Source organism: Urocitellus parryii, chromosome Y (genome assembly GCF_045843805.1).
Source record: "Urocitellus parryii isolate mUroPar1 chromosome Y, mUroPar1.hap1, whole genome shotgun sequence".
Lineage (NCBI taxonomy): Eukaryota > Metazoa > Chordata > Mammalia > Rodentia > Sciuridae > Urocitellus > Urocitellus parryii.
In genome coordinates, this window is record NC_135548.1 from 17,500,590 (window position 1) to 17,515,159 (window position 14,570).

The following is a 14,570-nucleotide window of genomic DNA, read 5'->3' on the forward strand; positions in this document are numbered from 1 at the left end:
AATCAATAAGTACATGAAAAAATGCTCACCATCGCTAGCAGTCAGAGAAATGCAAATCAAAACTACCCTAAGATACCATCTCACTCCAGTAAGATTGGCAGCCATTAGGAAGTCAAACAACAATAAGTGCTGGAGAGGATGTGGGGAAAAGGGCACTCTTGTTCATTGCTGGTGGGACTGCAAATTGGTGCAGCCAATTTGGAAAGCAGTATGGAGATTTCTTGGAAAGCTGGGAATGGAACCACCATTTGACCCAGCTATTCCCCTTCTCGGTCTATTCCCTAAAGACCTAATAAGAGCATGCTACAGGGACACTGCTACATCGATGTTCATAGCAGCACAATTCACGATAGCAAGATTGTGGAATCAGCCTAGATGCCCTTCAATAGATGAATGGATTAAAAAAATGTGGCATTTATACACAATGGAGTATTACTCTGCATTTAAAAATGACAAAATCATAGAATTTGGAGGGAAATGGATGGCATTAGAGCAGATTATGCTAAGTGAAGCTAGTCAATCTTTAAAAAACAGATACCAAATGACTCCTCTGATATAAGGGGAGGAAACAAGGACAGGGTAGGGACGAAGAGCTTGAGACGAAGATTTTCATTAACAGGGTTGAGAGGTGGGAGGGAAAGGAAACGAGAAGGGGAATCGCATGGAAATGGAAGGCGATCCTCAGGGTTATACAAAATGACATATAAGAGGAAAGGAGGGGTAAGACAAGATAATTCAAATGGAAGAAGTGATTTACAGTAGAAGGGGTAGAGAGAGAAAAGGGGAGGGGAGGGGAGGGGAGGGGGGATAGTAGAGAATAATACAGACAGCAGAATACATCAGACACTAGAAAGGCAATATGTCAATCAATGGAAGGGTAACTGATGTGATACAGCAATCTGTATACGGGATAAAATTGGGAGTTCATAACTCATTTGAATCAAACCGTGTAATATGATGTATGAAGAACTATGTAATGTTTTGAACGACCAACAATAAAAAAAAAATGTAAAAAAAAAAAAAGATTGAATTTAGAGTTAACTTTGATGTCTTGCACTGTGCTTTTCTTTCTTTACCATTTTCTGGACAGTTTCTGTATTTTCTGTCTTGTTATATAACCCATTTTCATGTACACTTGTCAGATGTTTTTTTCTGAACATATATCAATAAAAAGAGCACAACAAAGTGAAATGAAGAATGAGTTTCCATAAAGACATGAAGGTACATTATCAAAAAAGCAATCACACATTTCATAACATTTTTAAAAAATAACTAAAAATTGGTATTTCTTGACTATGTCCTAAATCCTGCTGTGTATTACATTTATTTTCCTTTAAGAGAAAAAAAAGTACACTGCTATAAATAATAAACTAAGTCTACATATGAAAAAGAACAGAGCACTGTGTACTCCTAATTCAAGTGTGACATGAATCCCAGAAGTCCCTTAACCAATTGTTGAATTTTTCTCAGAAATGAAAACATATGTAATGAATGAACACATTTAGTCTAAAAGGAAGAAGGATATTCCAAATCACTTCTGACAAGAAATATTTCAACAACAAATGTAGATGTTTATGGTGTTAAATAGTCTATTGAGAGTATGGTAGTAATAGTCTATTACAGACTTTAAGATCAGCATTTTTACTTTGAGAAAAATTGTGAGAACAAATGAAATGCCTGCCCAATCTCTATTCATAGACTAATGTTATTCAGTGTTTTCTTAATGTGTTTTTCTCTATCATGAACTTAAGTTTGAGAAAATATTTTTCATCTATTCAGCTATTAAAAACATAAGATAATTAATGAATTAATTCCAAGCACCATGATTTTAAAATAACACAAAACAAAGCAGCATGGATTAAACATAATGGCATTATTTTGTAAGCTGCAAAAGTTTCAGAGCTTCATTAACCCAAAACAAAAGAGAGAAAAATACTTGTGTCAAGACTGAGGATCATAATCATGCTCCTGTGTCTGATATTTCTTTGAAAAAAAAAAAAAACTTCAACTTTCTTCATGTGGGGAACATTGAGGAACAATTAACACAGCAAAAAAAAAAAAAAAAAAGTCAAAGCTATCCTTTTAAAAAGTAGATTAATGTAGTGATTGTCAAAATCTGCTAATATATATGTATTTACCCATATTAAAGGAGAAAAAGAATCTCAAAAATCCCAGGGAATCATATTTTAATTTTTATTATAAACTTAACTGATAAACGCTAAAAGTGTAATTTGTGATTTTTGTATAGCTGAATACACAAAGTTGGCAAAAATTAATGAGCATTTATTTTATCATACAATTTATGTATTTATTAGTTTACTTCAATTACTTTTGTATGAGGAATAGGTAAACATTTAATCTAGTCAATTCTATACTAACTTGATCAATGGGGCTAAAGATGTATCTCAGTGGTAGAGCCCTTTCCTCGCATGCATGAGGCCGTGGGTTTGATTCCCAGCACTTTGAAATTAATAATTATAAGAATTGAGGGGATGGATAACTTGGTCAAACTAATTAACACAACATTTCATCTTTAAACACCTAAAGTTGAAGAGCCTAAATTTTCTCTTCTATATCCACAGTTTACATTCCAAAGAAGATTTTATGTCATGGTTCTTATACCTGTCATTGGAAAGGTTTGCCTTCCAAAGTCTGTCAGTTGATGGATAACTCAACTCATTGTAGAATATTCTAAGATACTCAGGACCATCACCACTGGGGAGGAAGACAGAGGGTTTTATCAATAAAAAGAGGCAAGTCAAAAACATTATTCAGATTTCTTTGTTGTAGGGATAGCATTTCTTCTACACAAAACTTCAAAAAATCTATCTAACTCTGTGCTTGCTTTGTGTAAATGGTATTTGAGGAAAATTCAATGTTTCAAAATATGTATTTGATAGTTTTAACTGGTATATTCTTTAGATTTTAAATAAACTCAAACTCTATATTTCTATTCAGTTTCTCTTCAAATAATTCAGTCATTTCTGGCTCTAAATGTAAATGTTAGGTTATTAATATTTATTGTTACTAAAAATAAATTATCATTGTATAATATATGTTTCACTTGAATAATTCCCATTTTTATTGAGCTCAGAGTTTGACCATTTTATGACCTCTGTAGATTTAACTCATGTTTAACTGAAATATTGACAACCACAATATTTTCTTTGCCTAAGTTCCAGCTCTTTGATTCTTGTTTGATTGTTCTCAAGTATTTAACTTAATAGGGAGTGATACTGATGATCTATTACTTACATTCTTGCATATCTGGCATTATATATATTTAAATACCTTGTTTATAATAAGAATATTAGATGATGATTTAATTTGGAGATAAAAATGTTCCACCCTTTATAAACATCGTTTTACTTTCTTTTGGTTTTCAGTACTAAGTCAAACTATAGGGTTAGTTCTTTGTTCTTTTATGCTATTTTTTTCTGTCTAAAATTTTGAAAATGCTTTTTTTATTTTGTAATTTTAAAATTTTATAAGGTGCCACTGAGATTTTCCTCTACCATAATAGTTTTATTTATGTATTTATTTATTTATTTATTAAATGAAAGGAATCCCCACGCAAAGACACTTCGCCGGGAGAATTCCAATTTTATTGCAAAAAGCTGTGTGCTTATATAGAACTAAAGGGGAGATGGTAGGGCTTAGATAAATGGCAGGACACCCATTTATTGGCAAGTTCTTCCAGATATCAGTTCCCGCGCCCAGGAATTAGTTCTCATTGGGGCTAAGGTTCCTGCTAGCGAGGTTTAAAATTTTAGCACCGGTGGGAGAATTCACAAGGGCGGGAACTTTTCGAGCCACTGCAGAGAAGAAGAAGGTAGGAAGAAGAAGTCCTTAGACGCCATGTTGGGGTTTCTCTCTGGGGTATGGCTGCTGTTTACACTTTTCCCAACATTCCTCCCTTTTTGTTTTCTTAGGAACTGGGACGTCGTTAGTCAGATCCGGCTGCTTCCTGCTGGGTGAGGGCGTCGTAGGGCCTAAAAGGGGGAGTGGAGGAATGTTCGGGGGGGGGGGGGCAGGTCTGGGGATATCATGGCAGCCAGAAATAAAACCCAGTGGCTATAGACAGCTACTTCCGTAGGGGTGAAGTCTATAAAAGTTCCCTGAAGCCACAAGTTGTCGATGGCATCGAACCAGTCCTGGATGGAGAAGATTGTTGGTATCAGCCACTGGTCCTGTAACAGGGACTCTAGGAAATACTGGAAGCGTTGTCTGGACATGGCGTCACCAGCACCTGAAGAAGATCAGAGCGAATACAAACAGAATAAAGATAAAAATTAAAGCGAAGGTCAATTTTTGGCAGAAGTTCCATGTTGGGGGACTGACAGAGAAGAGGCCAAGGGCCATGAGGAGGCTTAAAAGAACATAAAGACTTATGGATCCAGGATGGCAAATTAAAAGGTTCTTGGGGCTCGTTGTCTCTCGCTGTCTGATGTCCGTTGCATTCCATCGTGCCTGGTAGGAAGCTTCAGCACTGAGTGAACTGTTCTCTTGGAGATGTTGGGGGTTCATCGGTCATCAGAGGCTGGTAGCGCCTAAGCAGAAGCTGGTTAAAAGTTTGATTAGAAATTTTCTGCAATTGGGTTTGAAGGAACTTCATTATGCAGGGCAAGAGAGCACAGAAAAGGAGTATCCCAATAAGGGGCCCTAAGATAGGTAGTAAGTACGTGGCAAGAGAGGATTGGAAGAACCCAGTTATGGGATTAGAGGAGGTGGGTTTGAGCAATTGGGTTGATAATTCCTGCAATTTAACAACATTTTTTTCTATTAGCCCAGACTCATTAACATAGTAGCAACATTCCTCTCTAAGGAACAGGCATGTACCCCCTTTTTCTGCAGTGAGAAGATCAATTGCTCTTCGGTTCTGCAAAGCCACTTGTGCCAATGAAGTAACTTGCCGCTGCAAGGAGCCCAGAGACTCAGCAGTGGTATCAAGTGCTTCCTGCAGTTTTTGTTGCAGGTCATTGGATGCCCATAGAGCATGACCTAGAGCTCCACCAGAGAGTCCGAGACTCGCCACTGAGGTTGTTAAAGAGAGGCCTACCAGAACCGGCAGAAAGACTGCCCTACGGGTGCGGGAAGGTAGGGCCAGCTGTCGGAATTTGGTGGGAGTATATAAAGACAGCTGAGGAACTACAGTAACCAAGAAACAGGTGCCAGAGACATTGATTGTTGAGGTGCTTAAAGACCCGTTACACCAGAGGAAATGTCCAGGTTGCATAAACGCAGGGCTTGATGGGATGCTATAGCTTAAGGAACAAATGGGTAAAGGATTCGTTGTTGGCGGGTGGAAACAGATGAAAGGAAATGAAGTATTGGTGGAATAACTTTCCCATAGTGGGATACTTGTCACGTGTAGGGGTTGTCCTTTCTCAAAGAAATTGTAGGTTTTTTCTGAAATATTTCCTGCTGCTAATGGGACTGCTGCTAGAAGTGGACGACTAAGTGAAGCACAGAGAAAGCATTGAGAAGTAGGCACAGAAAGAAGGGTGGAGTTTAATAATCGAAGAGTTTGGTGTAGCAAATTGAGCCATGTGGGAGGGAGGCCTGAGGGGGCTGAAGGCTCTGAATCCCCTTTGGATGGGCTATGGATAAGATCTTGAAGTTTTGATTCTGACTCCTTGATGTGTTCGACTACCTGGATGGTTGCCTTAGGTGGCGTAATCAGGGTGCGGCCAACAGTCATCCACCCCGTGGGTCTGGCTGAGGTTGTCCGGGCATAGACAGCAAACTCAACATAGTCCCAACGTTTGGCCTTGGGGTCAGGTATATCTAAAGTATACCATCCATGGTTATCTGATGAAAAGCCTTTATGCCATTTTAGGTAACTAGAAGTCCATCCTACAGGGTAACCTAGTGAGTGGTAAGAATAGCTACCACGTTCATCATGGAACCTGCATGACCAATAAGGGCATCCATTATATATCTCAGGCCACCAATGGCAATAGCCTTTAGTTTGATCAAAAAGGAAGCAAATGAAAGGCCAGTTCCAGCTACCAGGGACGAAGGTCCTGGAAGGTGACAATTTTAGGGAAATAGAGGTGCAGTTGTGGATGAAGCAAGTAGTTGTATCCACTTCGCGGACCTTCAGCATGCCATGTTCTGAGTATCGTTCCCTAAGAGTGAACAGATACATGGTAGGAGAGGAGGGTAAAGACCGATCCTGACAGAGCACAGAAAATAAGCAGAGCACAAAAAACAAGCAGAGAGAAAAGACTGGGGTGTTGGGAGAGCTCATTGTGCCTTTTTAAGAGGAATTGGGCTGCGGGGAACACCGTGTGAGCCGCAACTTAAAGGGGTGAGATGGGTGTGGAGAGCAGGAGTAAAGGGGAGGTTCAGGAGGTGTTTCTTGGAGTTCCTCTGGGGTGGTCCTGTCGTCAGCAGGTGGGGCCTCCTGGTAATATGGCTTCAACCTAGAAATGTGAATCCAGGGAGTGAGACGGTTGTCTGGTAAGGAAAGTTTGGCGGCGGTGGGGGTACAGAGAATGACAGGATAGGGGCCTTCCCATTTGGGGGTAAGAGGCCTTTTCTCCTCTGGGGTATTATAATAGACTAGACTTCCAGGTGTTAAGGGAAGAGTGTTTGGAGAGGAATCTGGGTCAGGAAGAAGCCAGTCCTGATATTTCCAGAGTTCCGAGCGGAGATGAAACAAGAGAGGCAAAGACAAATCTCGGGTGAGAGGTCCTTGTGAAACAACCAATCCAGGGGGTATGAGAGGTCTTCCATACATTATCTCAAAGGGAGACAGTAAAGATGGTTTCTTAGGGAGAGCTCTGATTCGAAGCAAAGCCAAGGGAAGGAGTTTGACCCAATCTAAGTTTAATTCCATTGTCAATTTGGTAAGGACTTCCTTCAGAGTCCGATTTACCCTTTCCACTTTCCCTGAAGCCTGGGGGCGATATGGACAGTGGAAATGCCACTTGAAAGAGAGGGCTTGAGAGACCTTTTGTGTGATCTTAGAAATAAACTCAGGACCATTGTCAGATTGTAAGGAAGTGGGCATACCAAACCTGGGGATGATGTCTGTCAGTAGGATTGAAGCTACAGTGGAAGCCTTTTTATTGGAAGTAGGAAATGCCTCAACCCAACCAGAGAAAGTGGCCACAAAGACAAGGAGGTATTTAGTGCGCCGTACTGTGGGCATGTTGGTGAAGTCTACCTGCCAGTCAGCAGCAGGAGTGTGTCCCCTGGCTTGGTGGGAGGGGAAGGGTTTAGGCCTTAAAGGAGTATGAGGGTTGGTCCGCTGACAGATCTGACAATTAGAGGCTATATTCTGTAGCATGGCTTTGTCAGAGGGGGTGAGGGAAAAGAAGCTCTGTAAGAAGAGGGCCAAAGACTGAGAGTTGGAATGGAATAGAGTATGAAGGAACTCGAAAAGATCCTTGTTCTTACTGGAAGAAGTAGGGGTTTCAGATGAGCTGTCTAAAGTGGCCATTATATGTCCCCTAGGGGGGCCATAATTGGAAGTGGTAGCAGCCATTCGTGCCGCCTGGTCAGCCTTGGCGTTGCCCCCAGTGATAAGAGAGCCGTCCTTCTGATGAGCCCTACAATGGACAACTCCCAATTGGGTGGGTAAGTGGGAGGCCTCTATCAGATTGGTTATAAGAGCCGAATTAGTGATTGCATTACCTTTGGTGGTAAGTAGGCCTCGCTCCTTCCATATTGCAGCATGGGATAATAGAATATGGAAGACATACTTTGAGTCAGTATAGAGGGTGAGGGATTTGCCTTGAGCTAGAAGGCAGGCACGAGTGGCTGCTATGAGTTCAGCCTGCTGATTGGTAGTTCCTGAAGGCAGAGCTTTGGCCTCTATAATCTCAGTGGCTGAAACTACAGCGTATCCAGAGTAATGAGTGCCGTTCTGCCTAAAGGAACCGCCGTCAGTGAACCAGATAAGGTCAGGCTTAGTGAGTGGTCCCTCAGAAATGGAAGGATGACAGGGGAGGAAATCATCTAAGGTTTCCAAGCAATTATGAGTTGGTGTGTCAGACGTGGGAGTCGTTGGGAGCAGTGAAGCAGGGTTCAGTGCAGAGCAGGGGAGAAACGTAATATTAGGGTTTTCCAGAAAGGAAGTAAGAAGTGACAGAACTCTGGATGGAGGAAGGGTTTGAAGGCTCTTATAAGCTAAAAGATCCTTCAAGTGATGTGGGGAGTGGATAGTTAAAGGGGCCCCAAAAGTCAGCTTAGAGGCTTCTTTGTGTAAAATTTGTCCAGCAGCCAGAGCTCTTAAGCAAGGGGCCCATCCACGGATGGTAGGGTCTAGTTGCTTGGAAAAATATGCCACAGGTGCAAATGTAGGCCCATAGTTTTGACCTAAGACCCCAAGTGCTTGTCCCCTTTTTTCATGGACATATAGATGAAATGGTCTTGAAAGATCAGGAAGGTGAAGGGCGGGTGCCTTTAAGAGGAGTTGCTGAAGCCTGCGGAAGTGGTAGTTGGGGGAGGAGGCAAGGGATTCATTAGGGGGTCCCTTTGCTAGGTCATACAGAGGTTTGGCTAGAAGAGAATAATTTGGGATCCAGGCCCTAAAATAACCTGCTAGTCCTAGGAATGATAGTATTTCAGCTTTCGTATGGGGCACTGGAAGATTAGAGAGGAGTTGCCTCCTATCCAGTGTTATTTCCTTTTTCCCGGGTGTAAGACGAAAACTAAGATAGGTGACAGAAGACTGGGAAACCTGGGCCTTGTGGGGACACACCCTATATCCCTTGTCTGCTAGGAAATTAAGAAGCTGGGCGGTATGGGATTGAGAGTGTTCCCAAGAGGGACTACATAGAAGAAGATCATCGACATATTGAAGGAGAGTAGAGTCAGGACAGGTGGAGTGAAAGGATGTGAGGTCTTGGGCAAGAACTTGGCCAAAGAGATGGGGGCTATCCCTAAATCCCTGTGGGAGGACAGTCCAGGTAAGCTGACGAGAATGGCGGGTGTGAGGGTCAGTCCACGTAAAAGCAAAGATATCCTGAGATTCTGAGGACAAGGGAATAGAAAAGAATGCATCTTTCAAATCTAGAACCGAGAAGTGGGTAGTAGTGGCAGGGATCTGAGAGAGGAGGGTGTAAGGGTTGGGCACTAGCGGGTGAATGGGGACCAAAGAGGAGTTAATGAGGCGAAGGTCTTGAACCAGCCTGTAGGACCCGTTAGGTTTTTTAACTGCCAGAATGGGGGTGTTGAAAGGAGAGTGTGTAGGCCTAAGATATCCCTTTCGTAATAAATCTTGGATGATGGGTTCTAACCCGAGGAGGGCTGTGGTTGTGAGTGGATATTGTGGTTGACTAATATATCTTGAAGGGTCCCTTAAGACAATGTGAATAGGGCTGCATTTAGCCATAGAGGGTGTAGTTGTGTCCCAAACCTCAGGGTTAACTGGTTTAGATAGTTGTGGAAGAGTGTGTGAAGGAGGTGTATCTGCCCCTAGGAACATCATAAGGAAATGAGAGGCGGGGGAGGTGTGGGGTGATATGTGAATGGTGACTTTCAATAGTGAGAGTATGTCCCTTCCCAGAGTGGGGCAATGGCTTATAACGAGAGTGGGGCAATGGCTTATAACGAGAAAGGAGTGTGTGAAGGACAAAAGGGATCCCTGCATATGACATGATAAGGGGGGGGGTTTCGAGGGAAAATCTGTTTACCTCCTACCCCGACAATAGGAGTTTTTGAGGTTGTGGTAGGACCCCAATACTCCCTCAAGACCGAAAAAGCGGCACCAGTATCTAAGAGGAAGTTAATAAAGCGTCCATCCACCAGGAAGGTGACCCTAGGCTCTTGCTTCTTGATGGTAATAGTCGGGAGGGAAGGCCCAGGGCTCCGTCAATCCTCCTCTGCCAAGCCCAGGAGAGGCTGGGTTTGCCGGGTGGCTGACCAACCTCCCCTCCGGGTTGATGGGCAGTCCACCGCCCAGTGTCCCCTTTGGTGGCATTTTGGGCAGGGGTTGGAGGGTGTCCTTGGTGAAGGACAATCTTTGGCCCAATGTCCCTCCTTACCACATTTGAAGCAAGCTCCAGGGGGTGTCTTATTAGGACGGCGTGGTGATGGCCTTCTCTGAATGACCTGGGCCAGCATTTGGAGCTTGGCATTTTCAGCCCTCTGCCTACGGCGTTCGCTTTCATCCTCTCTACCATGAAAAACCTTGAAAGCGACAGTGAGGATTTTGGTCTGAGGAGTAGCAGGGCCCTGTTCAAGCTTTTTAAGCTTGGCTTTAATGTCAGGGTAGCTTTGGGCCAGAAAATATGTCATTAAGACATGACGGCCATCAGGGGTTTCTGGGTCAAGGTTTGTGTACTGTTGAAGGGCCTTGGTTAGTCTATCCAAGAATTCTGAGGGTGTTTCTTCCTTTTTCTGAATGACCTCCTGCACCTTCTGAAAGTTAACAGCCTTGCGGGTGGCCTTTTTCAGGCCCGCCAAGAGGCAGGACGCAAAAAGGTCACGAGACTGTAAGCCTTCAGGGGTGTTATAATCCCATAGGGGATCCTGCTCTGGGACAGCATGAGGGCCCGTGGGGTGGTTGGGATTGGTCCTATGAATTTCATCAGCATGGGCTTGGGCTAGCTCCCAGACCCGTCGCCTTTCCTCAGGGAGAAGTGTATTGGCTAAGAGCATGTAGATGTCATGATGAGTGAGGCTATATGCTTGCAGGACCCATTGAAACTCCCGAATGTAAGTGGTGGGGTCAGTGGTGAATGAGCCTAGCTTCCTCTCTAGCTGAGTAATGTCCGACATGGAGAAGGGCACGTGGACTCTGATGACACCCTCGGGACCAGCTACCTCACGAAGGGGTGCGATTGTCTTGGGGATGGGAAGGAGTCCCTTAGACCTGGTAACAGGAGGGCTGAAAGAGGCAGGCGGCGAACAGGAAGGAGAGGGGGGGGAAGGGGGTGTCTCTGCGGAGGAGGAGGTAGAGCAGGCAGAAGAGGGCGGAGGGGAGGGGGATGAAACGGAAGGCTGAGAATCCATGGAACCATGCGGAGGAAGAGGAGGGTATAGTGGGAGAGGAGGAGCAGATGGGGCTGGGGGATAAGGTGGGGGTTCATCTGCTGGGTCAAATGAGGAAGAATCTGCGAAGTCAGGAGTAGAAGTAGGGGAAGAGAGGGGTTTGGAAGCAAGGAGGACTTCAGAGGGGGAGCAGGAGGAGCAGAGAGCAGGGTGTTGTGCGAGAAGGCTAAAACCTTCAACGCAGGGAATCTCCCTCCACTTTTTCAGACGCTGGCAGTAGTTAAAAAGATCTCGAAGGAGGTTTGGATCTAAGGAGCCTTCTGGAGGCCAATGATTGCCATTATCCAGTGGATATGTAGGCCAATCTTGGGTGCAGAATTTGATTAAAAGTTTGGGCTTAATGTCTGGTGTGAGGGAAAGTGTGGCCAGATTTTTTATTAAGCATTTGAGAGGTGAGGCTTCAGGTATAGACGAAGAGGTGCCCATAGTCACAGGGAGAAATGGAAGAGAGTAGAAGAGAACAGGCTTAAGCGAGAGAAACAAAAAAGGGAAAACCCGGGCTGGAACGGCTTCCAGGAAGCCCAGGGCGAACGGGGGTCAAGTGGGCGTCCCCAAAATGACCAGCCGACGCCAGGAACTACAGAGGGCACTACCCGGTCGTCACCAGTGAAGTGCGGTCTGTGAGACCCAATGGGGTCGGAGCCTCGGGCAACCTGACGTCAGGAAAGTTTTCGACCGCAGCGAAATAAGTCAGAAATGAAAACAGAACTCCGGTTCCGGTGGAACGCAGTTCCAGGCCGGGAGTTCAGTTTTCCTGCCCGAACAGAAAGGCAGCTTCAGGCAGACACAGTAGCCCAGCAGGAAGTAACAGCTCTAGTTCAAAGCAGAGCAGTAGCTGCAGCAGCGGAGGAGGAAAAACCACAGAACCTCTCGTGTAAACCCAGAAGCCTCACGCCCCAAAGGGAAACGGATCACCAGAGGGTCCACTGCGGCCGGTAAAGGCCTTAGTGGGAGGAATTCCCTCCCCCCAACGAGCATCTGGAGAGTGCCGGACGATCAACGGTCACAGCTCCAGCTTTAGCCCGAAGGGAGTTGGCGAGCCAGGGTCAAGGGGGCTTACCTACGGTCGAATCAGTGGTGAGTGCAGGGGAGCCGGCGTCTGAAAAACAGCGGACCTGGGCGAGGAATCTTCGGCGGGGCAGAGGACGGGGCTCTGGTTGGAAAAGAGCTCGCCCGTCTCCTCACACGGGGCACCAGATGAAAGGAATCCCCACGCAAAGACACCTCGCCGGGAGAATTCCAATTTTATTGCAAAAAGCTGTGTGCTTATATAGAACTAAAGGGGAGATGGTAGGGCTTAGATAAATGGCAGGACACCCATTTATTGGCAAGTTCTTCCAGATATCAGTTCCCGCGCCCAGGAATTAGTTCTCATTGGGGCTAAGGTTCCCGCTAGCGAGGTTTAAAATTTTAGCGCCGGCGGGAGAATTCACAAGGGCGGGAACTTTTCACGCCACTGCAGAGAAGAAGAAGGTAGGAAGAAGAAGTCCTTAGACGCCATGTTGGGGTTTCTCTCTGGGGTATGGCTGCTGTTTACACTTTTCCCAACATTAAATACTTTTTTTAGTTGTAGGTGGACACAATACCTTTTTATTTCATTTATGTGGTACTGAGGAGTGAACTCAGGGCCTGCCACATGTGTGACTAGTGTAAATAAAATCATACAGAGTTTAATCTTTTAAGATTAGTTTTTATCAATTAGTAAGTTAACTTAAAATAAAAATTAACAATTTCACAAGGAAATGAATAGTTATTAGTCTTTTGAAATTGTCATGTTGACCAACATAAACTAATTTGGTACCTAAACAATTTTTTCAGTATTGATAAATATTCTTATTATGTGTTTATTTATTGCATATTCTTCAACTGTCTTCTTCATTTTTTTTCTACCAGAAAGCCATATTTTATATTTTATCATATATATATATATATATATATATATATATATATATATATATATATATATTGAATATATTTATGTACACACACATACACTCACACCCAACACACACGTACAATGAAGAAAATAGGACAATGTCTACAGACAGCTAAGGATAGATAAGGATAGGGCAGCGATTTTTGTCCCAAAATTCAATTACTGTCATATGTGTGTGTGTGTGTGTGTGTGTGTGTGTGTGTAATATTTTTTGTATTAACACTTTCATCAATACTTATGGAATTTTTTTCTTCTTTATATTATTAGAGAACTTCTATATTAAAAATATAAATATTCAGGGCTGGGGCTCAGTTGTAGCACTTTTTGTCATGTGTGAGGCTTTGGGTTCAATTCTGTATAAATTGTATATGAATAAATAAAAAAATAAAGGTCTATCAACAACTAAAAAAATATGTATATATAAATGTTTAGATGGAGAGAGACTTCATTTATTAAGAAGCAGAGCAGAAAAGTTAACATAGGTCTTTTCCTTGGACATCAGTAATACACCACCATGGTAATACTCAGAACCAGGTAAAACCAAAGGCCTCAATACCCAGGAAAAATCTTGCAGATGAAGAGTTTAGGCCTACCTCAATATAAGGTGGTCAGGTAGACTTTTTTGTACTGGGCGGGGTGGGGGGTGGTCAGTTTTGTTTAATGGACTGACATCATTGTTACCTTGGAGTGGGCTTCAGGCACAATAGATACTTCTTTCTACAGACTGAAAAAGATCCTATGACTTACGAAAACAGGTGTAGCCCAGCTTAACAACAGCCTTGGTGGCAAATTAATTATCTCTATCATCCATTCCCCAGTCTTAGGTACCATAGGTATCCCCAGGTCACCCAGAGATAAAGCCTCTAGATCTTCCCTGATCAAAGATGGAGATATATGCCCCAGTTGTACAAACTTGTGCTTTACTTTGCATGACTGCCTGCTGAAGAATCTATAAAGGGTGAAGCCTTGAGAATGTGCAGGTCCTTATACCTTTGAGATTCAGGTGCATCCTATCTTAACATCAGCCTTGGCAGCCAAAAGACTATCTTCAATAACACCACCCCAACCTCAGTCAGCATAGAGCAACACTGCATTTGTTGGAGGTAGGGCAGCATAGTAAGCACAGAAATTTGCCATGAAACTTGGTGCTGATGAAAACTATTACTGTTATTACTGGGAGCATCATAATGATTTCCAACCTCATATCAGTGTCTGAAGTGGAGCTTCTGAACCAGTTCTGGTGCCAAATGGAGACACATAGCATAGTCTACCAATTTTCTATGCTGGTTAGTATCACTGTGACTGGATGCAATGGTCTGGGTTTGTGAGTCCATTTCATCAGTAGGCATCCCATAGCAATACAGGCCTGGTTCTGCCTCAGTGCTGCACTGTTCCTCAAAGGTTGTGTGCTTTGAGTGTGACTGGTGGTGGGGTATTGGTGGGATTGGCTACCACATTTGTACATCAATTGCAGGCAGCACAATGTGGAGACAGGAACTGTGTTCTTTGGAAAAGAAAAGGGAGAAGAGTACCAAGGTGCCTCATAGGAGTCTGGGACTGGTCTCTTTTCTTCCCAGAGACTGACAAAATCCTGGAGTGACTGACAAGAGGCTGATGATTGTGGTCA